This window comes from Amblyomma maculatum, chromosome 4 (assembly GCF_055883805.1).
Source record: "Amblyomma maculatum isolate TAMU_Amacu chromosome 4, ASM5588380v1, whole genome shotgun sequence".
NCBI lineage: Eukaryota > Metazoa > Arthropoda > Arachnida > Ixodida > Ixodidae > Amblyomma > Amblyomma maculatum.
Window position 1 is genome coordinate 173,428,251 of NC_139347.1, and position 21,210 is coordinate 173,449,460.

At 45.7% G+C, this 21,210-nt stretch overlaps 1 long non-coding RNA gene across 1 annotated transcript; it reads right to left on the minus strand.

The window, feature by feature from the left end:
* Nucleotides 1-1,290: 1,290 nt before the first annotated feature.
* Nucleotides 1,291-20,759, minus strand: LOC146193506 (uncharacterized). The gene is made up of 3 exons (XR_014706466.1): nt 20,681-20,759; nt 19,037-19,069; nt 1,291-1,575 (listed from the first exon to the last, which is right to left on the minus strand). It is a non-coding gene; the product is annotated as an uncharacterized LOC146193506 (long non-coding RNA).
* Between the last annotated feature and the right edge of the window lie 451 nt (nt 20,760-21,210).

The following is a 21,210-nucleotide window of genomic DNA, read 5'->3' on the forward strand; positions in this document are numbered from 1 at the left end:
TTATGTCCCTTCAGCAACTGCACTCATTCGGCGGAAACAAACTACCTGTCTACCGAGCTTGCTAATTGATGATCATGGAGGAGGCACGAGCTGGCTTCACAGCACAACACTCAGCTCCCATAAACACTACACCTCCTGCAGCGGATCTCTGCCCGTGAAGGAGCATTTCTGATCAGGGACTCCATCAGAGAGCCCTATACGTCATAAAGTAGAAACAAAAGGATATATTTATATTTGTAAATCGAAGCATCGTGACCCAACCCAGTCATCGTGATCGCATAAACCACAAACCAATGCGTGCGGTTTTAGATCAACCGTAGTACTGCTCTGTAGATGATCTACATATGTGCAAAAATCAATGTACTGCAAGAGGTGGCAGAAATCAAATGACCAGCATTATGTGTTCGCTACCTTAGCGAGAGCTGGCCGTTAAATCCCTCAGACATTAGGTCAGCATGGTCAAAATATATGGTCGCTCTCATTTCTGATGCCACCATGGGAATTTACTGATGTAGTAGATGGAATACCATTAGGAAAAACATGAGTTACGCTAATACACAAATGCGCACAGCTGTCGCAAAGCAGCATACAAAGATATCCTGCTCGGAAGTAATCCTTACCCTTGAAATAGTTTCGTTTACACTTGATCAAGGCATGCGTTCAAGCTTGTAGTCTTGTAGATCTCATAGCACCTTTGATGGGTGCTGAATCGCAATCCTCCCACTGTAGCGAGACAATTCTTGCAGAGACCATGAACTTTTTTTAAATTAAGGGCTTTAAAGACATTGCAATGCAATCAGCAAACAACGAAAAATTGTTCTCATGAGTTCCCACAAAAAATTCATATGACAAACGGCGTATAGCAATTCTGCACCCAACCAGGCTGCTATCTGAGCTATGCGGCCACACGTTAGCGCGAAAGCCTAGGCTATGCGTAAATGGAAACCTATTTTAAAGATCTTGTTTCATTCACCTTGTCAACTTCATCAGTGTAGAACGACAGAAAGAAGATGGCTACATTTTACGAAAGAGCTCTGAGCAAAGGTAAGGGAGGGGAGGCTCAGTTTACAAGTCGAGCTAACGTTTCGAGAAGTGGACGTTTCTTCACCCAAAGAAGACAAATCCCCGTTTTGAAATGTTGGCTCGACTTGCAGTTTGAGGCTCCCTCCTTCCACCCTTATTTCGTGCTAGACATCTGCGTGATTTGTCACGATTATTTTTACTGGCCATTCAACGAAAATACCTGTTTTCCTTGAACTGCGGCACGAGAAAATACAAAACACTTCGGAGTAGGATGTGAGAGTAGTGAATGATTTTTTCTTTCTTTATTGCGTGCCCAAACATAATCGACCTCCAATTTTGCGGCCCTTTTAAAGCGCGGGTTAGAAAGGTCATTATTGACCTTTAACCTCTCGGTGGAGGCGGTGGAGGTGGCCGGCGAATTCCTACTCGCGGTGGTGGAAACGGAGGGTTTGGTGGGTTTGGAGGAGGACGACTTCCAGATCGCTCCAATAAAGCTTCTGGCACATGTGGTGCATCTTCAGGTGAATTTTCGGCCTTTGAATGTGCGCATGACTTAAAAAGAAAAGAAAAGCAATATATATATTTGTCTTTGTATGTTTCAGGAAAATATTAGTGTCCTCTGGAACATGAGGGTAAAAAATACTTTATTTTACTTCCTGTTTCAATAAGAATACAAGCCAATTAGGCAATGTATGTAGTAAGGCAATGTTAGTCATGTAGGTGGACAAACGAGCACATTAATAATGCTAACTCCGGCTTTGCTTTCGTAAATTTTAGTAAACGTTTTAAAACATAAGACATTTCGAACATTTTTATCTTGCGAAAAATGTTACTATATTAGTTTGTTTTACGAATTTTCAACACACAATTATTACACACACAATGGGAGCAGTTTATGGCGCAAATATCAATTTGAGTGCCTGTGGTATGAGCGATGCAATGAAGACGGGTCACTCCGAAGCAGACGCCCCGGACCGGCTAGCGTGCTCTGCCTTCGTTGCAGTGGCTAGATACAAATTGCTCTAGTGTCACATGGCGAAAAATGACTTACGTTATCTATAAAATCCACTAGAAGCTACGCAAGAAAGCTTTGGTCCAGTAGAAAAAGTTTCATCGCAAGAGTTTCGAGCTGCTTGAAGTCTTTGTGTTAACAAAGGGCAAAGTGCTCTGGGTTCGAGCCCTTGACCAGGACAAGTTTTCAGCTAACCTAGTTAGCCTTAGCTACTTTTTGTAGCCGTGGGTAGTCTCTGAGACGAATGTTATGAACAACGAAATCCGTATTAGAAATTACATTTCTAATACGTATTTCTTTCAAAGTACAACGAACCACGTCTCACTCCGAAAAGGCAATCGTTTAGTTCTCTCCTTGCCGTCACATTTATTGACAATCGTGGTTAGGGACTTTGGTAGAGAGACTGCCTGGTGTCAGTGCCTTTGACTGGGCACAGTTTTTGTTCTAACTATAATCTCTGTGAGCAAGCTGTATTATTCCCGTTGTAGTTTAATGCTTGCTTTTGGGAGGACGTTAATGAAAACAGCCGTATACACCTCGTCTTCAATGGGTAATTTCTTAAAATATATATAACCAGTTCGCTTTCTTGGTTATGACCAAATATTTGAGGTTTCGGTATGGCATAAAAATTTAATGTCAATAATTATAAAGCAGAAACACCTTAAATTGAAGCTATGCTTCGGGTACAAAATAGTGATGGCTCACATATTTTTCACCGAGTCTATAAGCGAATAGCTCGGAAGTTACCTTTTTTTCCGTAAACTTCAATTATTGATTTGTGAAATAATGGTAATGCACGAAATGGCGAAAGCTTCAGAACACCGAAAACAAACAAGCCAGTGCAACTGTTCAAGCACTATTTACTGAATCTGTTTAGTAATCAAGCTGTTATCACTCCCGTTGCCACTACTTCAGTATACCAAGTTGTTAAAACAAATAAGTCAAACGACATATGGAGGAGTGGGGTCGCATGCTGAATATAGCGAGGATAGAAAATTGATTCAATGATTCATGCATTTAAAATCTTTCTGAACTATTTATAAACGCCATTCAGCAAAGCATTCCAATCATTTATTTTATTTTAACCATAGTAAGTACATTCTGACCATCTGAGCAATTAATAATTTACATGCTGCCTAGTTATCGATGGCCTCAGTATAAAAACAAAAGCTTGATTAGACTAGCATCGAAATATATTAGCAAGGCGGCGCAATAATGAGACGAGGTAAAAATGATTATCGCAAATAATTTGTAACATCAAAGGCAGACGCATGTTGCAGCAGTAGTGAAATGATTTCTAATAAGAGGCCAGAAACAATAAAATTGTTGCGGTCGCGCTTAACAATGAATAATGCTTTTTTCCTTCCAACTGAGCATTCAAAGTACCTCTTACTTGCTGTTCGATGGAATATTAAAACAAATCACTCATTTTAGAATTATGCGTTTGCCTTGCAATTAGCTCTTTGTCTTTCGCGTACTTGTAGCGTTTATGAACGAATGGTTATGTAATGGTAGCGGTAGAACATCCGCCTCGCATGCAAGAGGACCGGGGTTCAAATATCGGTACCACGCAATTTCCCACCGGAAAAAAAAGTCAGCGTGTCGATGGAATTGCATAAACAGGTTTGGGGTGCGACCTGATGCCGGTGAACAGCCCCGGAAACGCACTGCCATCACCAGAACAGGAGTTAGCCACCCTGGTGCAGTAATTGGCCGCAGCCTCTCATGATTATATCCGTAAAACCCCGGCCTCAGTCACCAGTGACTGCGGAACAACTGACCACGGCGGCGGTCAGACCTGTGACGCAGCAGGGGGTGCTAAGAATACCTGGCTCCGCTGGACAGGCCGCCATTGGAAACCGACCCTGGCAACGTTTACCGCTAGAACCGTAGCTAGTGAAGCTGGTTTAGCAGTGGCTGTTAGAGGAACTAGAGGGTATGAAATCGGATGTAATAGGGCTTAGTGAGATTAGTAGGCCGAATGAGGCATATACTGTACTGAAGGATTTGCATGTACTGTGTCATCGAGGTTCACCGGAGAGGCGTGAACTAGGAGTAGGTTTCCTTGTCAATAAGTATATAGCAGGCAATATACAGGGCTTTGAATATTTGGGGGCTGGAATTTAAAACATTCCTATGCAAAATCTACTACACCATTCGAGCTGAAATAACGTTCACAAAGTAGCAAAATATCGTCTACTTTATCTGATAAGTGATTCAACATCGGTACTTGCCTAGATTTTCCGAAATCGAGAAAAAACTGCTCTCGGTGGCGTGCACAATTTTCGCAGAAGAGAGTCGGAAAGCTATTTTAACATGGTGCGACATCTGTCGGGCAGCGAGGCAAGGGCGCCGACGGCCGGGATGGAGCTTGTCTCACTCCTCGACAGATGGCGCATCATGTTAAAATAGCTTTTCGACTGTCTTCTGCGAAAATGGTGCTCGCTACCGAGAGCAGTTTTTTCTCGATTTCGAGAAATCTAGGCAAGTACCGATGTTGAATCACTTATCAGATAACGTAGACTATGTTTTGCTACTTTGTGAACGTTATTTCAGCTCGAATGGGTTAGTAGATTTTGCACAGGAATTTTTTAAATCCCAGCCCCCAAATATTCAAGACCCGATAGATGAATTCTATAGCATAAATGAGAGGGTGGCAGGCATCGTATTTAGGCTTAATAAGCGCTATAAACTAAGGTTGTACAGGCTTATGCATCCACTTGTATTAATGATCACCAGGCAGTTGAATGCTTCTACGAAGATGTATAATCGGCATTGCGAAAAGTAAAGACGCAGTATAATGTACTAATGGGCGACTTCAATGCCAAGGTAGGGAAACAGCAGGCAGGAGACCAGGCAGTAGGTGACTATGGCATTGGTTCTAGGAATAGCAGGGGGGAGTGACTATAGTTGAGTTTGCAGAGCGCAATAAGTTAGGAATCATGAATACTTTCTTCAGCAAACGGAAGCACCAGAAATGGACATGGAAAACTCCTAACGGGGAGACTAAAAATGAAATTGACTTCATTTGTGTTCAACCCCCGCCGTTATGCAAGATGTAGAGGTAATCAGGAAAGTGCGATGCAGTGACCACAGGATGGTGACGTCTCGAATTAGCCTAAATCTGAAGAAGGAACGCAACAGATTAATTAGAAAAATGGAAGAAAGGAGGAGGAGGAAAGGCAGGCAGGTTAACCAGTGAAAGCAAACGGTTTGATACCCTGCACTGGGGGAAGGGGATAAGTGGATATAAAAGTTGTGAGAGAGGGATAGTTGAAGTTAGTGCAGTCACATTATAGACACGCCACATCACATCACGTCACAGTCATGTCACAGCACACTCATAGTCTTTCGATTAGGCCTGTGCATCTCATAAAGCGGAGCAGTGCTTGGAAGGCCTTCAGCGTAGACGATCGCCGTGGCCGGGGGCCTAAAATCTTAATTTCACTGAATGGGCGTCCATCTAGATGCTCCAGCGTACGGTGGTAAGTAAGAAACCATCAACGAATTAGCGGTGAGGGGGAGAGCAGAAGAGTTCAGGATCTAGCTACAGAATATTCAACTCTAACCGAGGATGGCGACATTACCCTAGAAGCAATTAACAATAATTTCAGAGATATCATTACTGAGTACGCTGTAGAAGTAGGCGGTATGACAGTTAGAGAGGATAGCGGTAAGCTGTCTAAGGAGACGAAAGATTTAGGAAACGCCATAATATGAAAGATTTCAATCCAACAGACCAGATAAAATTTGCCGATATATCAAAGCTAGTCAATAAGCGCAAGGTGGCCGATATCAGGAAGTATTACATGGAGAAAATTGAGCATGCTGTAAAGAACGGGGGAAGCCTTAAAGCGGTAAAGAAGAAATTGAGCATAGGCAAAACCCAGATCTATGCGATAAGGGACAAGGCGGGCAACGTCATCACTAATATGGACAAGATAGTCAAGGTAGCCGAGGAGTTCTATACAGATCTCTACAGTAGCCAAAGTAGTCAGGACCGTAATGAGATTGCCGCTAAGGAAAAACAGTCAGACGTTCCACCAGTGACGAAGCACGAGGTCAAGAAAGCATTAGAAACTATGAAAAAAAGGAAATCCGCTGGAGAGGATCAGATAACTACAGATTATTTAAAGGACGGGGGCGATATCGTTCTAGAAAAACTGGCCACCCTGTATACGCAGTGCCTGGTGTCATCTACGCTACCGGAACCATGGAAGAATGCAAAACATTATCCTCATTCATAAGAAAGGGGACTCTGAGGACCTTAAAAATTACAGACCAAATAGAATACTGTCAAATACGTATAGGGTATTTACTAAGGAAATTGCTAATAGAATCATGACCACCTTATACTGCAATCAAGCAAAGGATCAAGCAGGTTTACGGAAACGATACTCTACTATCGATGACAGTCATACCATCAACCAGGTGATAGAAAAATGTTCAGAATATAAGCAGCCCTTATACATAGCATTCATTGATTACGAAAACGCATTTTACTATGTTGAAACGTTGGCGGTGATGCAGGCATTGCGAAATCAGGGGGTAGACGAGCCGTACGTGAAAGTACTGAGAGATATATAAGAGATTGCACAGCAACCATAGTTCTGCATAAAGAAAGTAACAAAATTCCTATAAAGAAAGGTGTTAGTCAAGGAGACACGATCTCTCCACTACTATTCACAGCTTGCTTAGAGGAAGTATTCAGAGACTTGGAATGGGAGCAGTTAGGGATGAAGGTAGACGGAGAATACATCAGTAATTTGCGAATTCCTGATGGCATTGCCTTGCTAAGTAACTCGGGGGATGAACTGCTAATAATGATTGATGACCTAGACAGAAAAAGTAGAAAGGTAGGCTTAAAAATCAATATGCAGAAAACTAAGGTAATATTTAACAGCCTCGGTAAGGAACAGCAGTTTACGTTAGGCAGCGAAGTACTGGAAGTAGTGGGCGAATATGTCAACTTAGGAAAGGTAGTAACCGCAGATCCGGACCATGAAAAGGAAATAACAAGAAGAATAAGATTGGGATAGAGCACATTTGGCAAGCACTCGCAGTTTAAGACTATCAGCTTACTGATACCTATCGCTCAAGAGGAAAGTATACAACAGTTGCATCTTGCCTGTACTCACCTATTGGGCTGAAACGTGGCGGCTAACCAAGCGAGTTCTACTTAAGTTGAGGACAACCCAGAGGGCTATGGAACGAAAAATGGTAGGGGTAACATTAAGAGATAGAAAGCGTGCAGAGTGGGTCAGAGAAATAACTCAAGTTACAGACATTCTAGTGGAAATTAAGAAGAAGAAATGGACATGGGCAGGACATGTAGGGCGAAGAGAGGATAACCGATGTTCGCTTAGGGTAACAAACTGGATTCCAAGGGAAGGAAATCGTAGCAGGGGGCGGCAGAAAGTTAGGTGGCGGATGAGGTTAAGAAGTTCGCAGGGGTCAAGTGGATGCAACTAGCACAGAACCGGGTAAATTGGAGAAATATGGGAGAGGCCTTCGCCCTGCAGTTGGTATAGTAAGGCTGCTGGTGATGATGATGATGGCTATGTAATGAAAACAAAAATTTAGGAAGTTTGCGCGCTACGCTATGCTCAGAAACACAGGAAACATGGAAACACGTACACACGACAAGCGCGCACATGGGGCGCTTGTCTTGTGTACGTGTTTCCTGCTTTCTTGTGTGTGTGTGTGTGTGTGTGTGTGTGTGTGTGTGTGTGTGTGTGTGTGTGTGTGTGTGTGTGTGTGTGTGTGTGTGTGTGTGTGTGTGTGTGTGTGTGTGTGTGTGTGTGTGTGTGTGTGTGTGTGTGTGTGTGTGTGTGTTGCGTAGCGCGCAAGTGTTTTGAACTATTTAACCAACTAGCCCCTAATGCAGCTTTGCATTTATTGAAGTAATGTTTGTGAGGACAGATTGCTGAGAGAGAAAAATAAGAAGTATTATTGCGGGCTAGATGTCGTCAAGATAAACCACCACCGCTTAGTCCTACCCGCTACTAGCCCGACCCCCTGCTTAACACTTGTCTCAGGTGTTTATATTCCCTTTCCTCGTGCTGGAGCTCCGCAGCCACTGTAATCCTGTCACGATGATTGACTACAGCACCTATACATCCTCGCGTCCTCGGCCCCTTCAGTTCTACGCTCCGAGGTGCTTCGCCAGCGGGACTCACCGATCTTCAATTGCACTGACGAACAAGACGTTGAAAACTGGCTTTGGTTGTGGAACGCGTAAACGCCGACAATAAATAGTATGACGTCTTTAAACTCCATAACGTACTCTCCTATCTTAGGGAAGTAGCCATTTTATGGTACGCCAATAAAGATATCCCAAGGTTGACGTCCCAACTTTGGCCTCCTTCAAATCTCACTTCGTTGATGTCTTCGGTCGCCAGCGAACCACAAGCTGCGCGCTGAAGGTCGTTTGCGCGAGCGGGTGCAGCAGACAGTATGTTGGAGGTCATAGACAGACTCCGCCCGTACCACATATGTATAACGGGTAGAGAAAGATTTTTCAATGATAGATATAAAAGAACAGGTCCAAACGAAGAAACTATTTCGTAAGGAAGTTAATAAATATATGTGATCTGCTCCTATAGTAACCCACTACCGGGGAGAGAACCCGGTGAGACTTTTCTGATCTCCCCTAGAAGCAGCGGTGCGGGATGATATAAAAGAACTGGGATTTTGGCTGAGGAATAGGTTATGGGCGTTTAGATAGGAAACGGGGACAGCGAGTTTGTGCCATATGATCCTGATAGGCCTGACTCTCATTTGTTTCTCCCTGGCCAGGTCAGGAAGAGCACCAAGAGTCTTCCAATACGCCCCCCCCCCCCTCGCTGGAATGCCATTCATCCACCGGGCGCACTCGGGCACCGACCCACAGATGGGAGAAATCCTAACGGGGAGAAAGGGGGGAGGGCGAATCTTGGACCCCTCGAGAACACACCCGGTTGCATAGCCCGTACCAACCACGGGCCCGGGTAGCTGGATCAGTCAATTCAAGGGCACCGTTGTAGGGGTTCAGCAAACAGAAGAAATGTTCACCAGCTACATCGAGGACTTTTTATATTTGTGACATCGTGTCATTGCATCAATGCCTGAAACCTGCAAGACTCGCCTCGTCATGAACGCAGTCAACCAAGGCGCATCCCAAATGCTTTTGGCCAATCGTCTCCGTACTGTAACTGATGTGGTCACCATGTGCCAAAGTTACAAAGACCTTCGTCGCCAACGGGTTGTCGTTCGACAACTTGAAGCCACAATAGCGTCTTTGATGCCACATTCCGCTACACAATAATTCAAGTGATCAGACCTCGTGCGGGAAGAGATTGCTGGCAATAGTCCCTACTTCCAAACATTCCGCAACCACCTAACACCTAGGTCCAACAGTACCTCAGGTTATTAAGGAACATGTTGCCAAATCACTTCCGTCTGCTGGCCAACCAACTCCTTATACAACTCCGCTCACTCATGCTGACGCTGTCCCGACATCAGGACGCACTCCACTATCTTACGCGGAAGTCGCCGCATGAACACCCCCTCCTACGTAGGATTCGCCCCAGCTTGCGTATTTCCTTCACTGCCGAACAGAGCCTGACAACCTATGCTCATCTGTCGCCCCATCACTGAGGCCCACGCCAACCCTTATCCCAATGTTACCAGTTCTTGCCTGCGCACCGCTCAACCTCTTCGCGTCTTCGCTCGCAGTCGCTGTTTCATCGCAATCCTGGCTCACCTTCGCCGGAAAACCACTAGGCGTACTTCCGCAAACAAGAACTGCACTTTCGTCGACCACTGAAATTCATGGTTCCACACCGTACAATTTAATTCAACTGCCTTTGAAAATGTTTGTGCCCTTGCGCTTATAGACAGTGGTGCTGCTGTGTCCGTTATTGAATCTCGACTTTGTCGCTTACTACAAAACGTCGCCCTGCCGCTTACTGGAGTTTCACAGCGCACCGACTCTGCACTGCACATCGAGCCACTAAGTATCTCCTCTAAAGAGGTTGCATAAGCTGGGCTAGTCTCCGGTTCCCTCTTTTATCCAGAAGTGAGATGCTTGCAGGCCAAAGGTCTCAAGTAGGGCATCATTGATGATGTCTGCACAACCCCCCCACCCCGCCGAGGCAGGAGCACCGCCATCTCCTTAGCTGTGCCATGCGACCAAAGGCCCAAGAATAGGCCCAACTATAGGCCCAAGAATTGCCTCCCCTTTCTGGTCACTCTACGGGTGTCCTGTGAAAAGAGGTGCTGACCAGACCTACGCGGGCGATTTATTTAGCCAGTCCTTGCACTTTTGGATAAATTTTGGTAACAACTAAGGACCGCAGCTGCCGTCGCGATCTCCGGACAACAGCTGATAACGTGAATATAGAGAGATAAATTTACATCGTAAAACTAAACTAGGCATATACTAATCTATATGATTAAGTGTTGTTAAAGAAAAAAAAGTCTGAAAGGAATATGGCCAAGAAAATAGACCCCTTTAAGCATGAAAGGTACACTCAGAGGAGCGCGTGGACGGTATCTGGTTGGCCCGAGGAAACATTCTTGGCTGATACCGTCAACATTGCCGTTTTCCTTGCCCCTACGGTAGCGCACCTCAAAAATTATGCTACTGCAGGACGAGATCTCAATCACTAGATACACCCTTAAGAACCTCATTGAAAGAGGTTGTACCCCTAACGGGAAATACAAAATCTGTCTCTGCCTCTTTGAGTGCATTCAGGATAGCTGAACGACCGCCTCCCTTTGTCAATACGGCTTCATGAAATTGCAGTGGTAAATATTTACCCTTTTTGCCTACCGGACATCTTTACCACATAGTTGGCTTCCAAAATTTTATTCACAACCCTATCAAGCTTGTTTGCTTTGGACGCGGCCAGCAGGATTACCTTGTCTCCTGCCAAAAACGATCGCTGCCACGCGCCACGGTCGTTATAGACTTTCGCTTTCTTCTGGGTCGACCTCACGTTAGCTTCGACAAGTTTTCTACAAGACTGAAGCCATTCCAGCAGGTCAATTACATATTCGAGAACATTGGGGTCGCCGCCCTGCCTCTCCCAGGATTCGCGTAGCTTGCGAAGGGGTGACATGAGCAATCGACCGCATACCAGTTCAGGTGGACTAACCCCTGTCGCTCCATGCGGCACCGAGCGCAGTGCAACCATGGTAGCCGGCAAACACTCTTCCCACTCTCTGCGATTTTCGTAGCACAATGCCCTGAGGACTCTTTCGAACACTGAATGGTACGCCTCTATGCTGTTATTCTGAGGGTGCCTTACAGAGCTGTGTAGTATGCAAATGCCGCATTTCTCCAGGAAGGTGCTAGTCAGCGCACTCGTGTAAGCATTGCCTCGGTAGCTTTGCAGCTCAGCGGGGAAACCCACCAAAGGCATCCCCTTTGTTAGACCATCCACAATTCCTGCAGAGTTCAACTCCTTCAGGGAATCGCCTCAGGAAACTTCGTCGCTGGGCAGATGATCGTTAGGATGTGGAAATGGCCCGAAGCGATCGCAAGTGGTGGACCGACAACATCTACCACAAGACGCTAGAACGGCTCACTGATCAGTGGCACGAGCTTCAGAGGTGCCTTCTATTTATCCTGTGATTTTCCCACCCTTCGACAAGTGTCATGTGTCTGCACAAACCACTCAAGATTCCTAAAACTCCAAGGCTAATAACATTCTCTCAACAGCAGAGCCTTTGTTCTCTTGAAGCCAAGATTACCGGACCAGCCGCCTCTTTTGACACAGCTTTAGGATACTTCCCAAAAGTTCTGTAGCGCCACTGGCTGCTCGCAGTGCACGCGTTTGGCGTCTTTGTACTGCCTGTAGAACATACCTACGCGTTCCTTCAGAACAATTTGCTTTCTCGCCGATCCTTCACTGACCTGACATTTCCTTTTCGAGAGTGTCATCGCTCGCCTGCTCAACCGCTATAGGATCTCGGTGCACCCTCATAAGGTCAGAGAAGCCGTCCAATGGCGGAGGCAACAAAGAGGTTTCAAATTTCTCACTGGACTCACTAAGCGGCGCAGAAGGCATCACATTCTTGAAAAGAAACGCCGAGGCATGTACGTCAGAATTTCTCTCGCAGAGTGCATGCTCTTTACCTTCATCCGAATCATCTAACTGCGCTGTGATTTCGCGGGCTTAAGTACACCTAAGCACCTGCACAGAATAGTCCCCGTAGCTCAAGCCCCCTTTCTTTAGCTGGCCCTCTGAGTGGTTAGAAAAAAGATACGGGCACTGCTCTGGCAAAGCCACTGACACCGCCGCCTCTGTATGCAGAACCCCAAAACGGACTCTCAATTTTGATGCGTGCAACAGACAGGCAAACGCTGTCTGCCTGCGCCACCTGTCTAACACACGCGCACTCACCGGTGAAATCCTGTGGGGAAACGAGCGCGGGGTGCACCATATCCATCGTAGCGGCGGGGTCGCGCAGAACATGACAATGTTTCCCTTTTACGGTCATTTCACGCATGTACGGCGTCAACAAGAGCATGTTTTCCTCGTCTAGGGTGGTGAGCGAAAAAACTACCTTTGCCCTTCGACAGCTGCTCACGATGTGCCCGGTTCCTTACAGCGAAAGCAAGCGGCCGGTTTCCTCGGCTCAAAGATTATATCACGGTCCTTCTCCCTTCTTTCTTTGCAAACGTCATTTCTCAAAGCTGCGCCATTTTCGAGGTCGCCGTGTCTTGTCCCTTTCCCTCTCCGCGTGGGAGATACCAGGCTCTCGTTCCGCGATGGATGCCTCGCGAAATATTTGTGAGGTTTTAGACTGCCCGCGCGCCCTCTCTCCCTGCGTCGCATCTGACTTGAAACTCTTCTGCGAGTTCGGCGGCGCTTTCCAAGCTTTTCTTTTCCGGCCTGTCTTTCACCCACAGCAGCATTTACTCATCCAGACAATCGTAAAATTGTTCTAAACAGATCTGGTCGACGACCTTTTTAACCTCAGGGGCCTTGAGCTATTCAATAAGATTTGCCTTGAGATAGTAAGCAAAGCAAAATCCGGAAAAGATTCAGAAGACTGTTTAACTACTTCTCTGAACCGCCGACAGAGGGAATTCGGCTGAGAGGAGATACTTTTTATGAAAAGTTGCTTTTACTTTATCGTGATCGTCCGCCTCCTCCTTGGTAAGCAGAGCAAGCCCATTGGCCGCCTCGCACGGATAAATTTTCAAGAGGTGCTGGGGCCAGGAGGAACGAAGAATTTCATTTTTCTCACATATGCGTTCGAAGTACATTTTTACGTATTGTTACAGCTGCAAAATAGGTCTTGTTTTAGGCGGCTTAGACGTCTGACGGCTCCCAGCAGCTGCCCTGTCCGCTTTCGCCACTTGTGCCCGTGCTTCCGCTCGTCTCACCTCCAATCGCTTTGTCTCTGGCTTCATTTCCTCTTTACTTTGTTCCCTCTATTTCTTTTCTTTTTCGCTCCTCAATTTCCTCCTGCGCTTTTCGGTTCATGTCACCCCAGCATTTCACAGTACTCTGGTCTTCATAACCGTTGGTTTCAATCGCGCTGCCAATTTTGTTTTTTTCTCTTTTACCACAATCCATCCACATACCCTCATATATCACAGTTAACTCCGTTATTCGCAGATTTCTTCTATCCATGACAGCCCTTATTTGTGACAAGTCTCTCAGAAGTAAGTTGGTGTAAAGCAGGGTTCAAAATCGAACAGACCTCTACAACCAAGTTTCCTTACCAGGACGAACACCTTACGTTAAGCCTGGCAAAACTTAAGCACAGAAGGCGACACACTCACCAAGCCGAAGAAAGGACACCACGCAGACCATCTCACAGCTGCTATCCAGTTCTCATTACTCAGGATGCGTGTGGTAGGGCCGGTTAATTTGTCGAGGCAGGAACAAGGACGGGGTGGTAGAAAACGGACTTTACGCGAGAGGGAGAACTTTATATACAATAAGTATATGGTAGCGTTTGGTTAGTCGGAGACTGACTAGAGGAGGAGACTCCTTTTTACGACGCACGAAGCACACTTGTCGCAAGTTTATATAGGGTCGATTTCCTATGTTCCTTAGATGAGGGGCGGGCCAGAATTCGAGGGAGTGGCTTCCGTCACCTCATTGCTCCACACTCTCACACACTCTCACACACTCGCAAACATCTTTTACTTCTCCTGGCTTCAAGGTGAGGAGGTGGTCGACCAGACGGCAAGATGTCATGAGCTGGTGGTCGCTGTGCGTTCTTGCACCTGGGGGTATCAGTCCCGAAGTGGGCGGCAGGCACTCAAAGAGGCAAACAAGCCGAAAGCTGTCCTATTGACCGACCATGGGATGAAAAGGAAGAATGCGCTCCCGCTGTCCGTACCGGCGTTCCACACTTGAAGGGACCGGACGTTGGTCATTTCCTCTCCTTTGTCCGGTCGCCGACTTGTTGGCGGGACCCAACACGGTAATTGCCGCCGGGTGACGAACTGCTCCCTTCGGCTGGCCCGTGTCAGGTGCATTCAAGGGCGTCTCACCATCGCCGATGCTGGTCGCTCACATCCGGACAATCCCCAGCTCTTGCTTGGGTGGTCCGAGGCGCCTGCTTCCAGTCTCGATCCGTTGTCGCCGTTCTTAAGATCCGGCGCGGCTCTCTCCGCAGCTCGTTCGATCACAATACCATCTTCCTTTTTGTCTCGCGAATATAACTTGCCCTGCCCTGCACCATCCTTAGTGTACCAAGCGGCAGTACTGAACTAGCCACCAGTATCGATTATTTCAACCCACTCGGCGACCTTGTGAGTGTGGTGGGCACGCCGAACGTCTTCGTTTCAGATATTTATTTCTGTAACTCTACCTCTTTCAGCCTATGTGGATACAACCTCCGACAACCTCTGTGCCCTTAGCCCACCTCTTTCCTCGTCCCCATTATTAATTCCGGCTATCTTTGACGAAGCCGTTGACAGTGCTTTATCTCCTGACCAACGCACCAAGCTCCTCGACATGCTGAACCGATTCTGCTTTTCTTTTGACATTCAGTAGCGATCTTTGGGTTGGACGTCAGCTGTGGCCCATCACATTTACACTGTACGCACGCCCCAATAAGTCAACTTCCTTATCGTGTCGTAGCCTCGGAGCGCGCATGCTTGATGAGCACGTCAACAAGATGCTCAGAAGTGGTGTCATTCAGGCCTCCAGTAGCCCCTGGGCGTCGCCGGTCGTTTTAGTCGAGAAGACGGGTCTATTTGATTTTATGTGGACTACCGCCGCCTGAATGTGATTACATAAAAGGACATCTATCTTCTACCCGGCATAGACAGTATGCTGAAGTCTACATAGGGGGCAAGTTTTCTCCTAAATCAATTCACAGTTTGGCTACTGGCAAGTTCCAATGGCTAAGAATGGTAGGAAGGAGGCGATATTTTCACTCCAGATGGGCACTATGACTTCAACGTCCTGTAGTTTGGTCTGTGTAACGTGCCCGCCACCTTTGAAGGCATGAGAGACAATATCCTCCGCTACTTGAAGCTCCTTAGATGATATCGCCGCATTTTGATTACACTTCGCTATTCACTTGACCCAAGTTCAGTTTTTCATGAAATGTCCTAGGGACGCCAGACTGCAGCTCAGTCTAAAAAAGTGCCATTTCGTCGCTCGCCAACTCAAAATTTTAGAGACTTCAGTGTCGAAATATGGTGTCCTTCCTGATCCATCTATACTCCGAGCTGTCGCTACGTTACCGAAACGTACTTCTATCAAGCAGCTACGGAGCTTTATAGGCTTGTGTTTGTGTTTTAGGCGTTCTTTTTCTGAACTTTGCGACCATCATTGCCCCTCTGACGAGACTTCTTGACGCTCATAACGATCTTTCTGACTGGTCGCCGGCTTGCGATACTGCCTTCAAAAAATTTCGTACCATACTTACCTCACTCCTTGCATTGCGCCATTTTGATCCGGCTGCTCCTATCAAAGTGCACACTGATTTTAGCGACGCCGGCCTCGGGGATGTCCCTGCCCAACAAAAACCCGGTGTTGGTAAATACTTTCTGGCAACGCACATCCAACGTTGATCAAGGCACAGACAAATTACTCGATGGCAGAAAAGAAATGCTTAGCCTTTGTTTGGGCACTTCAGATATTTCGGCCAAGCTGGTAGAAGAGCCCAATCGATGTTATTACAGACCACCACGCTTTGTACTGGTCGTCTTCACTGAACGGTCCCGCCAGCCGTCTCGCCTGCTGGTCGCTGCGGCTTATACAATAGTATGATATCCGAGTGATCCGTCGCACAGGGCGCAATATTCAGACGAAGACGCTTTATTTCACTCAGCTGTGCTGTCTGACGTTCCGTTGCCCTCTGCCTTCAACTCAACCTTGTCTTTCTTGTCCACCGACAACATGCCATCGTAACATAGCAAGGACCCGTGGCTGGCATTGCTCATCGATCTTCTCACGAACTTGTCCTTTTAGTCGGCCGCTCGCGCACTTTGTTCTCAAATGCGCAGCATTTCGCCATTCATGACCGACCTCTCTCGACACCATGGTCGCAAGTTGCTGGTCATTCTTGACCACTTCCGCAAGGAAATCTGCGCAACTTACCATAATGACGCCCGTTGTGGCCATTTGGGTGCATTCTACTCTTATGAACGGTTTCGACACCACTATTACTGGCGTGGTGTGTATACCTTCGTCAGGAGGTATGTGGGCTCGTGCATGGATTGCCAGCATCGCAAGCCTCCTTCCCACCATCAGCCGGCCCCACAACAGCCTCTTCCATGCCCAGACCGAACCTTTGATCGAATCGGCATTGAATAATGTGAACCTCTGCCGCACGCACCAACAGGTTATCATTAGATTGTCGTGGTCATCGATAACCTTACTATCTACGCGGAAACAGAAGCACTTCCGGATGCTAACACACCCAATGTCATCCTTTCTTCTTCACCACTTCATTCTGCGGCATGGGCACCCCGTCAACTTGTAAGTGATCGAAGCTAATCTTTCTTACCTACGAATAATGAGGCGCTTCTACACAAATGTCAGATAATCCACCGGGTTGCCTGCGCTTACCACCCTCAAAACAACGGCCTCACAGAGCGCTCCAATAAACCACTGGGTGACATGTCTTAGCACATAGCCTCCGCTCACTGAGATTGGGGCAAAATTCTGCCATATCTAACATTTGTCTACAGCATCACTGTTCAAGCAGCTATCCCATTCTCACCATTTTTTGTATGCCCGAGAACCTTCGTCTACCCTAGACACCATCCTCCCTTACCATACTGATATCTGATAGTATATCCCACTTTCAGCAGCTGCCAGGCATGCTGAACAATTCAGCCAGTGAGTTCTTTCGGTTGCATCAAAGAGCAAGCCCAGAAGCAAGCGCATAGCGACAGCAGCCATTCTGCCCACAAGTTCTTTCCCGGTGCTTACGTATGGCTCTGGGTCTAATCGACACCACCTGGTCTGTCCAGCAAGCTTATCGCCATGTATCACGGACACTATCGTGTGCTACAACAGGCGTCTCTCGTAATTTATCTAGCTGAACCGCTAGCCACTTCTACCGACCTTCGCCGCCGAGGGCGTGAGGGCGTTCACGTCGACCCCACTAGGATACTGCTATCTTTCTGTCTCCTTGAGTCACCAGGATGGTTCCGTTTTTCTGCCGGTGCCATATTTTTAAATAAGGTACGCTTATACGGAAAGAGCGCTGAGAGAGAGAGAGAGAGAGAGGTAGGCTTTTGCGACTACTGCTAATATAAACAGCGCGAACAGTTACACACAGGACAAGATAAAAGGAATCCCCAGGACCAGCGCTTACTCACAACTCAGCCTAAGCCTTTACTCCAAGGCCCAGATAAAACAAATATGACGAAAACAAAGTATTCATGTCAAACAACCCCTGGGTTCCCCTGCTACACAAAACGTTACTCAAAAAAATATTTTTGCTTGACAGAGCAATAGAGTGTTGCTGACGCACTTAATGTTCCTTGAAATAAAATATGCTTCCACTACTTCACTCGTCAAAGGTTTCTTTGTGGTGATACAAAATCCTATCCTGGTCAAATAGGGGAGTACACTTCTCCTTCACTGTTCTACAGGAATGGCAATGGGAGACCAGAAATGTTTTATCCTTGCCACTTTCCAAGTCGTTCCGGTGTTCCAGTAGTATTTTGTTAATACAGCGCCCTGTTTGTCCGATATAACAGGCTCCATAAGAGAGTGGAACCTGTACACAACACCACAACACCAACAAATGGGCCTCTATGTTTCACTCCATATTCTTGCTTCTTCGATTCTCTTTCCCTTTAAATAGCCGGGCAAATCCTCTTCATCTTGAGTGGTGTGGTCAATGCTGCATCAATACCTCTTGCCAACATTTTTGAGGCCAAGTGAATTTCTTTGTACATATGGCACCACCGCAACCTTCCTCTTCTCCGTTCATTTTGTCTTTTTGGGTTGTTCTATTTACGATGATGGCGCAAATAAAACTGTTTTTCGTGTATCACATGGCAGGCTACTTGTAAATGACTGTGTAAGAACATCTCAATGTGACCGGGCACATGTTTTCTAAACAGAACGACAATCCCTGTTTTTATAGAATATAGTCAATGGGGACTTCTATAGAGACGCCAACCTCTTTCATAAAACCCTTTTTGCGTCTATCTTTATAATGTTTGCATCATCTTCATCTGATATAAAAAAGCAACTGATATTTACTGTTACCTGGTAGCTTTCTTCAAAGGATGTGAAAGTCTTTGTTATCATACTCAGTATGATCCACGTCTGCCACTACTTAAATGTGATGCATTCACGAGCGTCGGAGAAAGCTTAAGCATCTGCTGATGCTCAGATCAGGCCTGGCCACACCACAAACCGCGTGTTTACTCTACACGTATCGGTTAGATACATTGGTGCGTGTTTTTAGTTCCCTTGTGATAGCTAATCACCAACTGTTGTAATTCTGAAATTTTGAAGCCAGAAAGTTGAGGTTAAAAAATATTGTATGTTTACCGGATACGCGCAGTCTTACCCATTTGCGTGATGATGGCACCAGGCGATTGTCCTGCAGTATCAAAACAAACTATGATATAGTTTCTGGCATCCACTCTACATAAATTCTAAAACGGCAGAGGCAGTATGGTCCAATAGATCAAAATACAGCCAAGTCTGCATAGGTGACGCAAAGGACTGGGAACAAATACAACGAAACAAGCGGTGACAATCAGCGTTGTGCCCCAGTTGAAGCTTTATTGAACTGCCAGGTTCAATTCCCACCGCCACATGGGTATCCAGCGAATTTATATGAGCGAAAGCTTTTCCCCGGCATTGTACGCCGCTCGTCTGGGGTTAAACGATTGAAAAAGAGGTCAAGAACCAAATAGTTGCACTAATGGGCCACATACGGGTTTCTGGGCGGATTTATGGTTATGGAATTGCGGGAGTAGCCACTCGCCATCGGCGCAACATCCTAAGTTGTCAAGTGCATGAGAAACCAGAGAAATGAAAGGGCTCAATGTAGAAGAAATCTAATGCATAGAAGTAGACAATTCGGCTTGTTGGTGTAGGGTCGCTTTCGCTTCTAGGGGTCGTCAGTGCTGATTGTTAAGATCACCCTGCTTAAGTAAGCTCGACTGCTTACCATTTTGCTCCATGTTTCTCTACATCGGGCCCATTAATTCCTCACGTCTCTCATGCTTTTCACAACCCAACTTATGCACAACGCTGCTGGTAAGCACTTCCGCTGTTTTCTTTCTAGTCCGTCCTTCACACTCTTTGCTAAGATGATCCCCAGACAACGAGCACATCTGTACATTTAGAGGATAAAACGCGTCTGCGATAAAAAACACTGAAAGCATTTGTTCTGTTTCTGCTATCTTACCTGAAGTGCGCCGCTCACGCATTGTTTGTGCGAAATTCGTACTATTGCTTCATTTTTCTTAAGCTGCATTTTGCCACTACATTGTGTGCACTTCTACGTGCCCAATCTGTTATCTTAAGCTCAGCTCTTATTGATGCATTCAATAACACAGCTTGCCTATTCGGGAGCTATTTCATTCCTGTTTTGATAGGTATAATTTCTCTTAAGCAAAACGTTTTTACGAATACATATGATAGAACATCAAAACTACCTGCATATTCATACTAACTTTCGGAAAAACACTTCACGTATTTTAGTTTCATGCTCATAAAAGCATTATGCGTGACCTTCCCCTTCAAACAGCATTTAATACGCAAAATACTGGAGTTGCTGGGTAGAAGCCTTTCTGAGAAGGTACCTCTCCCATCGTTATTCGCAATTATTTACTGTCGGTATTAGAAATAAGTACATATTTGGTCAGAGTAAGAAATTATGCTGCTTTAATGATTTCAGAGAACTACGAACTCACACTGCAGGCTCATTTTAGGCGCTTTATGTAGGCTTGTTTACTCCTTCTGCGACTGCAGCGTTAAGGTATCCTTCATAAACATTTCCGTGCAATACCATCCTGGATTATCTTTTTTACAGTGGATAGTGCATGATTCACTCAATGAAATTAATCTGCCATTTGACAAACAAACACCGCCACTTTAGAAGTGCCTTTTTAGTTTGCTGGTTTAGGTAAACGTGCGAAAACGTGGAAGTGTAAAATTAAAGCAAAATGCGTCTTCGTCCCGTGAAAAGCTTGATACTCACAGTAAGAGCAAGAAAAGCGAAAGTCGTACTGCAGAAAATGTGACACGTTCCATCTCTGCTCAACTGAACAGTCTTGGGGCCCTTAGTTGGAGACGGAATTCACATATCTTTTATACACACCTTACATGTTCATTCAAAATGCAAAGACGTCACAGCAGAAACTTGTTTTCTTGGAATTTTGAAAACAAACCAATGCCCATGCATGAAACATTATTAGACACATTCGTGCTTTTATTTCATAAGACTTTACGATGTAGACATTGAATTTAAAGATATGCAATGTGCCTTAAGGTCATGAAATGCAAAATAGTACTCGGCAGAGTAATGGCAATAATATGCATTAAAAATAACGCTTCAGCAAAGTATATTATGGTAACCAAGAAAATAAAATACGGAAGTTATTCCTGCAAGCGTTAATGAGAAATGGTGACTAACCCTGTTTTTAATATATAATACATATAATCGTTTAATACCGGAATATATTTTAATCTATAATAGTTTAATACCGGAATACATCATGCTATTAGATG